Below are 14,313 nucleotides of genomic sequence, written 5' to 3'. Positions count from 1 at the left end.
CTCCCATAAAATAATGCTTGTTGGTCTGATAATGCAGATACAGTTATCTCCAACGATTAGAAAACTTACTCAGCTAAGTAAATGCAGATTTATGAGCTACAGATGTTCTCTCTTTACCTCTTATTTGCACAGGTAACCTTGACTACACGTAAACTGGGAGATGTTTGAGCATTTCTGTGTTCCTAGGTCTTGACCAAATCTGGACTCCACACTGATGTGAGCCTGCTCCCTCTACAGGCTGGTTGCCACAGAAACCTAACGCATGGTCAGATGGGAACAGCAGCAAGTTCTTGGTCTGGCTAATTAGGAGACAGGATCCAGCACAACCTTAAAAACATCTGGGGACACGATGGGCTTTGGAGTTAGGCTTCTTCTGGAAGCCTACTTCTCTTACGTGTTGTCACATACATATAAATATACATATATAAACTGAGTAAATTAAAGCAGAGTTCAGGCCTTCAGCAGCGCAAAATACTCATTCTTATATATTCTATGAGCGAGAGAAAGTGCAAAACAATGTCACAATAGTTAGGCACCGCTTTGGTTCAGTCCACCTCCTGACCACAGACCCCTGCACTCACCACAAACCTCTAAACTCAGATCAAGTGGTAACTCCCCACTTGCCTCAGCAAGTGTCCAGCAAGGCTCAATGCATTAAGAACTAGGAGGCATGCAACAACTGTGAACTAGAAATACCATGACGCATTGTTTTGTGTGTTTGCTCGATGGCAGAATACAAAGAGATGACTGAAAGCGCATCCAGAAATACTTAGAGCTTTGCCTTAAAGCTCTGAGGACACCTTAACTAGCTTTGAAGAGCATCATGGCTCTATGAATCTGATCTCAAGTGTTGTGTGAATTGCTCGTGCAATACAGGACCTTCAGAAGCTTGGTCACTCTGTCTGTCGCACAAATCTTTACAGAGATGTTCACAATACCTTTAGTATCCCAACTTTTTCCAGCAGTGGATTCTTTTACAGCTACTAAAAAGAACAGTTTAAGACAATCACTAAAGGCTGTAGGATGAAACTGGAGCAGCTGAGCTTGTTTCACAGACACAGGTACTTCCTCACAAGCAGCACCTTAGCTCTGTGTGCGATGGGTCACCAACTCCAAGTCATAACTGCACAGCAGTCACTGTTTTTAGTCAAGCTACTAGAGTTACAGGCTTCAGAAAAACAGCCTTTTTATGGTAATCATTACTTACATTTAAAATGTCAAGCTCTTTCAAAACTGGCAAGAAATTTTAAAGAAACCAAAAGCTATTTTCTTTAACCTCATAACTCTGTTTGGGGAAAATATCAGTGGGAATTTATAATAAATTATGGAATAAAACAATAAAGTTAGCCAATACCTCTGTATGAAAATGTTCCTGCAGCAAGATGCTGCTGCTCTTACCCTCACCCATTAGAGGTGGTCCTCTAGGAAGTTTTGGGACCATCAGAGCACCCCAAACCCTTACTAACAGGCCTCCTACGCTGCTACGTGTGGGGAAGAATTCCTATGAGCTAATCTTTGCAGATTTCTTTTCTGTTGGTGTTTCCTACTGGCTTCTTGGATTATTTGATCTTTCTGCAACACCTGGACAACACAAACACAGAGAAATGGTATGGGAAAATCCATTCCAGCTACTGTATGAAACAGCAGCAATGGACATAGAGTACCTGCAAACAACACATTCATGGGCATCATTAGCTGATCACTGCAGCCCTGCCTTGCTGCCTCCATGCAGCTGCCCAGCCACACGTAGCATCCACACCGTACTCTGAAGTATGAGGTATGAAGAACAGCACAAGCTAGTCACAGAAATTAAGAACTGCCAATGCAATTATGCAGCACCTGAAATAATCGGACACTTCAAGAGGTAAGATCATTCAGCTGGGTGGCCCCAGGAGGCATCTACATCTGGGAAACAGAAGAGAAAATTATTGGTCCGAGTTCAGATGTAGCCCCAAATATAATCTGGCACAGCAGAAAATCTTGCCCACCTTTACATCTTTTCTCTACTATGCACCTTGGCTGCTTCATGTGATAATGACATAAATCATGGCTGCCTGGAGGGGCCAAATTTTAGAAGGATGCAGCTACAGGCCGGGGAGTTGATGACTGACTCTGACATCTCAGAATAGCTCCAAGTAAGCTGCTGCTTTTCTATCAAGAGCGGGATCAGTTTTTTCCCCCCTAGGTATACACATTTCATAGCAACACGTTCTGTTGCTATTTAGGATTCACTGGCCACTTCCATTACAAATGTTCTTTTCCTGAGATTTATAACCACAGCTTTTGTTACAAAGCCCAACGCCAGACAAAACTTGCCTCATTGTGGGTTTCATTGCAAAACCAGGACTAGAGCCAGCCTCACACAAATTTTTGCAATTCTTCTGGTGAGGTTGAGACAATTACTAGGTGGCGTTAGAACAATACATACCTTAAGGTCCGGAGTCTGCAAACACTGCTCAACTCCAAATTTATCTGCCTGTTTAAAAATTAAAAGTAAGGAATCCTCTGTATTCAAAGCAGAACTGGCACTGAATGGAGGGCTGAATCCAATGATTGAAACCAAAGACAATGTTTGTGTGAACCCCAGTGAGAATCAAAATAGCTGCATTTTGCACAGCTCTATTTATAACTCTATAATTTTAAATGGTAAGACCAAAAATAGTCATTGCAATATGTCAGCTCAATGTAATTTTTCTTTCCAAGAGATGTAAATCAGTCTAAACTTTTTTTTTTTTTTTTTGGTAGAGTAGTAAAAATAAATAATAAATCATTTCCCAGATAGTTTGAGAGGGTTTTGTGTTATTAAAGTTTTAGTCCTTTGTGACAGGAGTTCCTGGCATGCAAACGTGGCCATTCCCTCATCTGACTTCACTTAGGGTCTACATCTACCAAGGGACTTTCACAACTATGTATTGATTCAAAAAGCCAGCTAGTTCAAGTAGGGGATAATTAGGCTTTCGCCCTCCCCTTTGCTCTGTGCCACTGTTTTCACTCTCTCCTCCTCCATTGTATCCTTAAAAGCAGCAGATCTGCAGCCAAGCACTGCACACTCCCCACAGCCAGCAACTTCCTCTGAAGCTGCAGTGTGTAATTACAACCAGCTGCTGGGGCTGCTCACAGCAGCACAGGCAGCACCTTCCTGCCCAGGCAGCAGCCCCCAGGCTCTGCCGGGTGGACACCCTGAACAGAGGCTCCCACCCTCCTGCAGTAAAATTGAGAGAGAGCAGCAGTCCCCCCCTTGCCTGTACCAAGGGAGATGCTAGCAGGACAGGCTATTTCGGCCTCCCTCCTGCTTCCCTCCTTCCACCAAGTCGCCGTGCTTAAAGGGAAGAAATTCTCCTGCTCCGGCCCCTGCTTCTGCTCGGTCAGACCCACCAGGCTGCCTGCCAAGCTGCTCCTTCCCCCTGAGTGACAGGAGGTATGGCTGTGCTGCGTGGGTAACCCACAGGGACAACAACCCCAGACGAAGACTCTTTCTGAGCTGACACTTGGTAGCTCCTGGAGTTTCAGCCACAGCACAGAATTTTATCTGTGGAGAGTCCTTGCTGCCAGCGTCAAAGATCCTGGTAAGGAGTCACAAATGTCACAAACAGTAATTTCTGCAGAAGGAGCTCCATAAACCCATGCCATATACGATCAGGGCTCTCGGGTAGCACGTCAGTATCAGCCCCATCCACGTGCAATGGCTGATAGCAGTATATGGAAGTACAAGTGCCCAAGTGATTTAGGAGCACGGCACAGTCTTAGAATGCATTTCACACTCTGGAAATACAACAATTAGATAAGAGCATTTTAATTTTCCTCCAGGGTAGTGGAGCAAAGCCAGCACAGTAAATGAAATTGTCATTCCGAAGTCATGATGTTTTTTATGCCACAATAAAGTTACGTAGCTGGATGGGAATCCTGTCAGGTTCGCTGTCTGCACTTTCCCTATGGGTGTAAGCACACCTCAGACACTCCAGCTTTCCCGCCGTATTTTGCTTTAGCACTAGTGTTGCCTGTACAGCACACCCATTGACCTTTCTCTGCTTACTATTGCAACACCAGGGTGGCAGGCAGCAAGAGCTGTGCATCCTCCCAACTTCTCTGACCTTAGCTTTGCATGTTGGCTTTGGCACTAAAACAGACTTAAGAAATCGCCCTCCTCTGTCTGTCGGGCTGAACGGCTGCGGGTTAAAAAAGGGTGTTTATCCTGATTCATTTCACTGATCCCATTCCAGCTGATCCAAATAACACTGGTAAAAGAGGGAAGCGAATGGTGGTAAATTGTGGTAAAAAGAGGAATGAATGAGCAGAAATGAGCAGATGGAAGGAGAGGAGAGTGGTAAACATGAAACCATCTTTACTGTTGGAAAATGCACAAGGAAAAAATGCTCTCAGAGAGCTCAGTTATTGGTAAATCAACTTTTCTCCCTCAAATGCTTCTCTCTATTATACATATTCCACTTCACATGATTTCCAAGTGGCAACAAGAACCCTGGAGTTGTGTGTCAGAGCCTTGAGCAGAGAACATTGACTGGAAGGACTCATTTACCAAATACAACGTATGCACTACAGTTCTTTACGCTGGCATAGCACTTGGTAGAAGAGCTCCAGGTGGCTGCCTGGAAAAGGAGAGATGCTCTGAAGGGTGGCCGATGCTGCTGCTCACTCTCTGACAGTGCAAACTCCACTGTAAGCAATGACAACTGTTTTGTTGAATGCTGTGACGCAGTCTAAGACCCTGTTGAAACACGTGAGGTCAGAAACTGCAGTGACCTTTAAGCAGTGGAAACCAGTCATTTTTCAGCCAGGGAGACAAACTCTTCTCATATCACACATGCAAAGTACAACATCTCGGGGAGAAAGAGTCACGAACCCACTGCTGGAGGAGAAATGTTGTACTGGCTATATGGTAGCCATACTACCATACTGGCTGAAAATGGGATGAGCCTACCAGAAGACCCTGCCAAAGAAACAAAGCATTTATGGGAAAAGCAAAGTAAATCAGGGTAAAGATCTGTTACTACTGACTCATGCTTCCTCTCCCTCCTTGCTGGGTAATGGACAAATAAGACTTGTGTCTTTGTGACTGAGCTTCGGAGTAAAGACCAGCAGCAAAAGGACCACGAAGCTCAGGGGTAATGACAAGCTGATAATGAAGATGGTCTTACATCTACCAGAAAACCTACAATGAGAATCCCCACATATGCTCTGCAGTACTAAAAACAAGAATGGTTTTCTTCAGAGGGATTCAGCTGAGCCAGGAAATTCAGTGTCCATATATGCCCTACACCCCAGGATTTGAAGTAAAACTTTAAAATTTACATGAGATGAACTGATCTAAGGCCTAATTTAAGTTCACTTTTTGCCTAAGAAGTCTAAAAACTGGCAACCGACATGCCTTCCTGGGGCCGTAAGATTTAGCTGTGGAGATGCCTGGCATGCTTGTTTGTCCCATGCCAAGACAAACACAGGTCAAATCCAGGTAGCTGAGAAAGGGAAAAGGAACAATATTACTTAACTATAGCTACTGCACAATTTAGGTCAAAGATCCTCAGGTCTCATTTAAGACAAAGTACAAAACAACACCACTAAAACACTGGAAAGGGGAGTGTAGGAAAGTCAGTTCACTGAAAAAGGGATGAAAAACAATAAAGTGGGCTGTGAAAGAGTTGCAGTCCAGACTCTGTAAGCTCCTTTTAAGTCAAGGCACCTGGGAGAGGAAAAAAGAATGGAGGAAAGAGGAATGCACACCACAGTAGGCAGGGCACATTCTACAGCAATAGGGGAAGAATAAAATACAAACCCAAGGGACTGATGTATGCAAAGGTATACACAAGGAAGCATACTTGAAAGAACTGGAGGAAGAGGTGCTCTCTGCTGCGCAAGAGCCTACTTCTTACTACTGTAAAGGCTCTTGTAATTTATGAAAGGCACAGGCTAGTAAGGGGAAAGTGCATGCGCGAACAATGCCACTTCGGCAGCATTTTGTACTCATTGTGACCTGGTGTCAATGATAAGTAAGGGAAGTGGTGAAGCAGCAGGAGAGGCCATATAGGCATAAACATGCTCAGCTGGAGCGCCCACTTCTTTGTTCTGCCTTCTCAATTTCTGATAGCCTCATGAAACTTAATTACTTATTAGCGTTCTTTAAGATTAATCCACATTTCCATTCTTTCCACCTTCAAGGCTGGGTTCATACATCTCAAAATTATAATCCTGATTTTTCACTTTGAATGTTATCTTCAGCAAGAAAGGGCTCAGCTGACCTTTTAATTTGCAGCAATTTGCAGCTCTTAGTGCCTTAGCTATAGGATTTGCTATGGGAAATTTTTTAGGCTCTTAACTATGAATAACCGTAAAATATAAACAAAAATGTTTAGGTTATCATGTCTAGACTCTCACACCACTAACATAAAGCACTGAGTGTGCAGACTCAGGATCTTGTCACATAATTATCATTCTGTCGGTGTCACTTTGGTACCTTTCCAATCAAATCACAGAATCACAGACTAGTTGGGGTCAGGCAGAACCTCTGGAGATTACCTATCCCAAGCCCCTGCTCTGAGCCACAAGCTCAGCGCTGCATTCAGTTGGGTTTTGAAAACCTCCAAGGATGGAAACTCCATATCGGGTCTATGAATACAAGCCTGAAACACAAAAGGTCTCCGTTTCAGTTTTTCAAACACAAAAATACGCCCCATTTCCATTTTGCTTTCAATACATTTAAAGTTGCAAATTCATCCTATAGCTGCTTCAGCCAGGACTGTTTGTGTGTTTTACTCGTATATTCTGTATGTTCCTCTGCTCAGTAATCACTGGGATTATTTGATAGCAACTAAGTTGTTTTCCAGTTACAAATACACCAACTCAGTTCCAACCAAAAACTCCTTCTCCTGTTTTATTTTAGTGTGTGAAACAAGAGAGTCCAACCCCGGCTTACATCAAGCTGCAAAACTCTCAGGAACATGAATCAGGCAGTGAACTATCTTTTGAGAATTCAGTAAAAACAGCTAAAATGTTACTTTATTTTAAGTGTGATATGAACTAGGGAGTTTCTCATTTTTAGCAAAGGAACAAAAGGTAAATTTCTATCAAGATTTATACATGTACCAGCAAGTCTCTCCAGACAGTCTAGCAATAATTGTCAACAGTGTTGTCAGACTTTAGAAAAATAACAAGTATCTTATTTCAACAAATGTGATTTGATCACTAAATCCAACCTTCATAAAGGAGAAATGCAATTGCAGGTTTGGAGCCTCTTACCCTTTCCCCCAAAAACCTGACAATTAAAAGCTTGTAAAGGCTGATAGAGTGCTAAAAGTCAGAACTTTGCAATTTACAAAACTCCCCCCATCTCTCATATCCCCACTCCCCTGCCTTCAAACTAATTTCTGGAGAAAATGTCCCAGTGGTGATCACGATAAGGATTTCTACTTGAAAGCATGTTTTTCTTTGCTACCTTCAAACCCTACAGAACTGTTTACCACACGTTCACTGAGAATTTGGTCTTGGCTAACTCTTTGCTAAGAGCAAAAACTAGCAGAGAAAAGTAAAACTGCTATCATAGTTTTGGCACAGCAGAGTAGGAAAGATTTTTTTTATGCTCCTTTTGCATCATGAGCCATTATTAACTTACCCTGAAATCAGAATGTATTAGTGTGATGCAGGAGACAGTTTCTGGCTAAATTTGCCGGCCTGGTAATTAGAGATAATCTTTTATTTCTATCTGTACATCTTCAGAAGATAATAACCTAGTGCCCAATGACAGCATTTTTACAATTTTCTTTCAGAGAAAAACTGCAATTTCAAGCATGTTAATCATGAAAAAGTCACTGTCATAAAAGTCAGCCTCGAGAAAATGAACATAAGATGGAAGTGCAATGAATATAGAAAAAATCCTTACTAGCCCACAGGCTAAAGTAGAGGCGGTGTAAGTCTGTAAAGACAGGCTAAGCAGGGAGAGCTGTTCTGATTAAGGGACAAAGCATTAAGAAAGAACACAGCCTGTAAGAGATGTCAATATCAAAGAGTGACTGGAATTACTTAGAATGGTTCAAGGTAATAAATCTTCAGCAAATGGAATGTACTTAAGAAAGGAGAAATTTAGGTCAAATCTCAGGAAAAGATTTCTAACGGTGAAGTGCAGAAGGTTATGGAATATTTGCCTGAAGGAAGAGACACAAGGCACATCCCTGGAGACTTTTAAAACTACACTGGAAAAAGCACTGAAGTATCTGGTACACAATAATCTTATATGAGGAAGGAGAAAGGCTAGATGATCTAATTGGGCTTTTCCATCTCTGCTTTCAGTGATTCAGTGGTAATTCCACTGGCCAGTTCTAGTACAAAATACAACAATCCAGCATCAACTGTAAGAATCCCCTACTGAATGCAAATGCTGTAGAATAAGTTACCTCTTTACCACAGCACAGAATGCAAATGCTCTTCAGAAATGAAAACAGATAGGTTCTTTTTATTTGAATATATATACACTATAATGAGAATAAAAACCATTAAAAATGTGAAAAGGCATTGTATATGTACTTCTAGCAAGGATCAGATGTGCCCAATGTGGGTACTCACATTAAAATTTCCAAATATTGAATGGAAATTGTACGGATACTGTTTAATTGAGGTAGATTTTGTAGATACTGTTACAATATTGCTCAGCATGAAGAAGAGGGATGGAATCAGATTCTGTGAACTTTCAAAGGCAGGCTTACACCTTTCTTACTTTTTTTTTTTCTAGCTGACACTGAGAGAATAAAGAAAAAAAAGTGGTATATTTTACATACAGACATCTGAAAAATCTTATTCTTTTCACTTAAAATAACCACTACCTGGTCTTGATCTCAGGTTTGGAAAGAAAGCTGCAGTTTTCTGCCCTTCTGAAATCCACAAAGACATATTGTTCTTCGAAAGCTCTTGTTCCATCGCAGCTGATCACAGCTGAGTTCCAAGGATTGGGCCAGCAGTCCCTCTAAACTTCACGGAATAGGTGAATTACATAAACTGAACTAGAAATGAGTAAGGGTAGTAGGACTGGAGGACAAAGTGTTCAGAAAAACATGTACAGGGTACATCAGTGTTACCGTTTCATATCATGAATGTGCTTTTTAAAAGAGATTTCTCCTGATCACTCTGTCATGGCTGGTTCATGTCACAGAGCAGTCTGACACTGGATTATTTTTGAATGAAGCTAAACTGGAAGGTGTGTTCCAGCCACAACCAAGTATTCAGTCCACTGCTCCTGACCAGTGCCAGTACAACACGAAGCATCCTGAAACGCATGCAGCATTGTCCTCAGCACAAACTAGATTCACTGTACAGCCTGTGGCCCAGAAAGGCTGTGCCGAGGCAGCTCCAGCAGTGGAACAAACCTCGCTGGGAGCAGGCCAAAGGCTGCCTGTGAAGGGTCCAGCACCTCAGCCAAGAGGCCACTGCAGAGGGAGTGCCCGCCTGGCTGCAGGCAGCATGCGCCGGGCTGCTACAGTGAGTGCCCATGCTGCTGCCCCAAGTCCAAGTGTCATTTAAACACACCATGTGTCACTTCTGAGTTGACAGGATACCTCAACGCACTCTAAACCCTAAAAATACAAGGAGAAACAGGATGTCAGAGAACACACACACCAAGCACTGCATCTAACGTGAGGAGCAGAGCGCACAGGATCCACGTGTTGCGCTCCCCACAACACCCCAGCACCAGACACTGGCTGTGCCAGCTCCTGCAGGGAAATAGCTGCTTGGTTGCTTCATCTAGCAATCAGTGCCACCAGCCTGCAGCTGTAGTGTTTTTTTTTTTTTGTTTTGTTTTTTTAAAGGGAAAGTTGTCTGTAAAGATGTCTGTATTTCATATCCCTGCTTTCGAAACTTTGAAGTTTACACACAGATCAGCGAACTGCAGCGTGCTCACAGCTCCAGCCCTCACCTACCCCCTACAAACTGTGTGGAAACTCTCTTATCTTCCTGCAGCGAGCCTTTGTGGTGTGCTGCTACTGCCTTACACACGGGATCCTCAGAGCAGGAAGCGGCGCACTGCCAACGTCAGGAAAATTCTGTCAAAGGCTGCGCTTCCTTGCGGTGCAGCACCTAGCCGGGGAGCTCTCACACTAAAGAACCACCACTTAGTTTTCCACAGCCCCGGCCTGCCGTGGGGCACAGCGCTGAACGCAGCTCCCGAAGCCCCCTCGCCTCGCCTCACATCACATCCAGGCCCTGGCCCTGGCCCCGGCCCCGGCCGCCACCTGGGGGCCGAGCGGCGGCACTGCGCCACCGAGCCGGCCCCAAGGCGGCTCCGACTAGGGCAAGGCCTTACAGGGAGCGTGTTTTGAGAGAAACAGAGGCACAATTTTTCTTTTTGTAGGGCCTCATGAGGCAAGAGAGGACAGGACTGCTCTTTGCACAAGTGTCAACAGCTGAGAGGGAAAGGGTTCTGTCCTGAGACCAAGTGAATACCGTTAAACCTGACCCTGAAGCAAATAGTTTAACCACCGGATTGCTGTCCTGGAGCAATCTCCTAATCAATACAAAGAAGACAAGCTGATGACTTACACTTGAGATGGAAGAATTTATAAAATGAATTATTTTATGTCAGTGTCTCCAGCAATGCACCCACCTCTCCATTTTGCATTCTCCTCATCCCTACACCTCCAATCTAGACCAGACAAGACAGTCTAGCTGTAAACCAGCAAACCTAGGGTCTTTTGAGTGCTCTCCACTGATGGATGAGAAGCACAAAGCAGTAATGTGATGGGAAGAGCCCCTAATCAGGTATCTGACAAACACAAGGCTGCCACACAGGCTGGAGACTGAGGGTGGGTAGTCCTTCTGCAGGAAAATGGGCTTCCACCACAGGACGAGCAACACGAATAAGCAATGCCATTCTGCAGGGAAAGCACAAGCAGCATGGTTGGTTTGAGATAGCTGGGGAGAGCAGCAGAGAACAACGAACATGATCAGAGGGCTACAAAACATGACTTACAATGAAAGCTCGAAAGAACTGCAATTGTTTAATCTCAAGGTGCGAAGACTCATGAGTATGGTCACGGTTTTCAAAAGAAAGGAGTAATTTGTTCTCCATGCCCATCATGTACGAAAAGTAATAATTTAAATTGCAGCAAACTTTTTAAATGATAAACCCAGAGAGATGTCGAAAGACTGCCAGGAGAGGTTGTGGTACATTTGTCACAAGAGAAGAGGTTAAACAAATGTTTCAAGACTGACATAAACACAGTGGAACTCTTAATGGGGATGAACTTTTATGACTGCCAGAGATCCTTTCCATTTTTTTCCTACTACTTTATGACAGAAAAAAAATGCTGTTTTGCTTAAAACACAGTTAGGAATCAGAAGGGGGTAGGGAGGTACTATTTCCAGTTTTCTTACTGGCTTACTGCATGAATTAAGAAACCACAAGTATTTTTGCATCTCAGCTCCCCATCAATAAAACGGAGGTAGCAATACACAATTTATGAGGGTACCGTGAGTCTGTAATGCTCTATTGTAACCTTGTGGATACAGGGAAAGTAGGTGGTATGCAAATGTAAAATATTTCCAGACCTTCGGTTTCTTTTTCATACTGCTTTGACTAGTGTGATTTGTTTTCCTTTCTTCTCAAAGTTTATAGGCCAAACACACTGTGATCTCTGCCTGGAAGAGAAGTACAGCTCTTTCCAATGAGGAACAGAACAGAGTTGTAGTTGAATAGAACACTGAGGCTGAAAAACGTCCCTGGGATTAAAATAAATAAATAAATAAATAAATAGGCTAACCATTACATTTTGTCCTATTGCAAGTTTCTTTTATTGTGTGAAATTTACCAGAAGAAATTTCTACTTCAGAAACAATGATCCTGCTGGCTCACTTATGTACATTGAAAGATCTCCTGGAAAAAAAAAAATCTAGCTCCTCAAAATAATTATTGAACAGCCAACAGGAGCAGTGAATATTTATATGACCTGTCCAGCTAATGCATAGCTGAAGTATCTCATTGTTTACTTTCCTTCTGAAATGCAACAATGGCTTACATTCACTAGGACTTTAAAACCTTTTATTGTTGTTGTTACAATGGTTTATATTTAAAGAAAAAGATTCTGGTAAACATGGTATACTGTGTAATCCAGACAGATACCTGCAGTTCAGGTCCACTAAAAACTCTGATCTCAAAATAAATTTTAAAAGCTTTATTCAAACACTTCTTAATCATCTTAATACAAACACTTCCTATCTGCGGATTTCTGCAACAACATGCAAAACAAATCCTGCCCCTTCTTGCCATAGCAGGGTCCTGCTCTCCCATCTGCCTGGCATCTCCAGCAACCAGTGCCGTCTCTCACAGCCCAACTTCTACCTCTCATAAGAGGATGGTGAGCGTGTGTTGGAGAGAAACCCTGCACAAGGAAAACAAAGAGGGCCAGTGCTGGAGGCACAAGTGTGGCTATGGTACACATCAATGCCTATCAAAAGATGCTGGAAAACCCTCCCTGACCCTCAGCAGAAACTTAATCCTCATGCCTGCTGTTTGCACTATCAAATAGCAGTTTCAGGTGCAGTTTGACATATATTTTTCCTGAGCACACGTATACATGTATCACTTACTAAAGTCACTGGCATTATTTATATGTACATTGTTCCTCAGTTGTGCATCTTCATTTGAATGTGTAAGAACACAATCCTAGAAAAGTAATTTGAAAATAATTTCCTTTTAGCATATCAGCTGCTGAGACAATTAAGTCACTAATACTTTGCAAGTTCTTGAGCTCTCAGGAGACCTCTTACATTTGGTAGCATTTGTAGAAGCACAAAATCCCTAAATCTTACCTAGCTTAAGTCAAAACCCATTGCAATCAACATTCTCTCCGAAAAAAATATCTTTACAAAGACATCACATCAGATCTGCTGCTACATTCCATTGCTCCTTTTTGTAAAGCACTGCTTTTAAAGTGATTACTTCTCGTTTATTAAAGCTAAAGACAAACATTACAGAAGACAATTAAAAGCATATTTATATTATTTTAACTAGAGTCCTACACAGAATTAGAATTACTTTGCTCTCTATGCTATACCAGCATATTTGAAGATGTAGAGAAAAGTTTTACAAAAACATCATCAGATATGTGCAGAATGCTTATATAGCATGTAGGAATTCAAAGAAAGTCAGACACTTAGTTCACTTGAGCTTAGCAAGAAACTCCTCTGCAAGATACATCATATGTGGCCTTTGATATTGAAAGCAAAAACAAAACAAAAAACCCCACACCACTCACAATGATGAGCAAAAGCTGGGACGAGATAATCAAATACATTATTAGTAGGGTTGCTGAATATTTAGCAATTATCATTTTCAACTTTTATCTCATGCAAAATTTTTAACAAATTAGACTGAAGATTTCTGAATGTGTAACAACATTTTTTGAAAGTTTCAGCCCCCCCAACACAGCCATTCCAAAACCAAGGCTAACAAAAACTACAGCCCTCTGCCCATGTTATGGAATTCTGAGCCTTTGAAGATCCCCTCTAAATCTTCCCTGTCTCCAGAATAATAATTTAATATTTGATAGAGTTGCTGGAATCTGTATTCAGAAGAGACTGTGAGCAAGTCTCTAAGATTTCAAGTGGCAGCACTATCACTGCCTTATCTCTTCTGTTCCTGGGGAAATGCTTCAACCTTCTTCAAAATCCCTCAGACGGAAAATTTGTGGGAGTCAGTTCTCCTTGACTTCTGTTAACTTATTGTTCAATAACATTCTTTGCTGTGCAAAGCCCTCTGCATCAGCAGTTCTTCATTTGCTCAGTTAGAGCTTGTGATACTTTCTTGCATGTTAACATCACATTACAGTACAATTCAACAATAAAACAAGTTTGTAAATTCTACCAAAAATTTGTAATTTGCACCTAATTGAAGTCTTCAGATCACAAACATACAATATGGAGCTAGGCTTATTTCTTCCGTCAGCTACAGATATGTTAAGAACAAGGCAAGAACGACTGCAGTTTTGCAAATGGAGCTTGTCTGGGGGTAGGATCAGTCTGAAAACAGAAGTAGGGAAGAAAACAGACAAGGACTATCCTGACAAGCAGTTTCCAGAGGTGGAAATTAAATGTGAGCATGGAACTGGTTCATTAGGGTAACTGCACTAGGTGAAGGAACAGTGCACCTGTAAACCAGCAGGAACAGCTGGGTTTAGATGTGATGAGATGCTAGAATATCTATGAGAGTTGCTCTGATGGAAGGAGAGGGAGAAACCAAAACTGTACAAAATGTCTAAAGGAAGGAGATGGCATCCAGGAGCAGTATTAGGAAGTGGGCAAAGAGTGAATGCACACCCC

The 14,313-nt window shown here is 42.3% G+C and overlaps 1 protein-coding gene across 3 annotated transcripts in view; it reads right to left on the bottom strand.

Moving 5' to 3' along the window:
• Nucleotides 1-14,313, bottom strand: part of MAML3 (mastermind like transcriptional coactivator 3) — a 284,897-nt gene that overhangs the window by 247,079 nt on the left and 23,505 nt on the right. Inside the window, exon 1 of one of the 3 annotated variants that reach the window (XM_035323723.1) lies at nt 1,633-1,779. The exons of 1 other annotated variant lie outside the window; for it this stretch is intronic. The gene's annotated coding sequence lies outside the window, so the exon portion shown is untranslated. Of the gene's footprint in view, nt 1-1,398; nt 1,538-1,632; nt 1,780-14,313 lie in introns of those variants that run through there. One more of the 3 variants, XM_035323724.1, reaches the window with a different exon arrangement.

Source organism: Oxyura jamaicensis, chromosome 4 (assembly GCF_011077185.1).
Source record: "Oxyura jamaicensis isolate SHBP4307 breed ruddy duck chromosome 4, BPBGC_Ojam_1.0, whole genome shotgun sequence".
In the NCBI taxonomy this organism is placed as follows: Eukaryota; Metazoa; Chordata; class Aves; order Anseriformes; family Anatidae; genus Oxyura; species Oxyura jamaicensis.
This window is presented reverse-complemented; position numbering and strand designations above follow the sequence as displayed.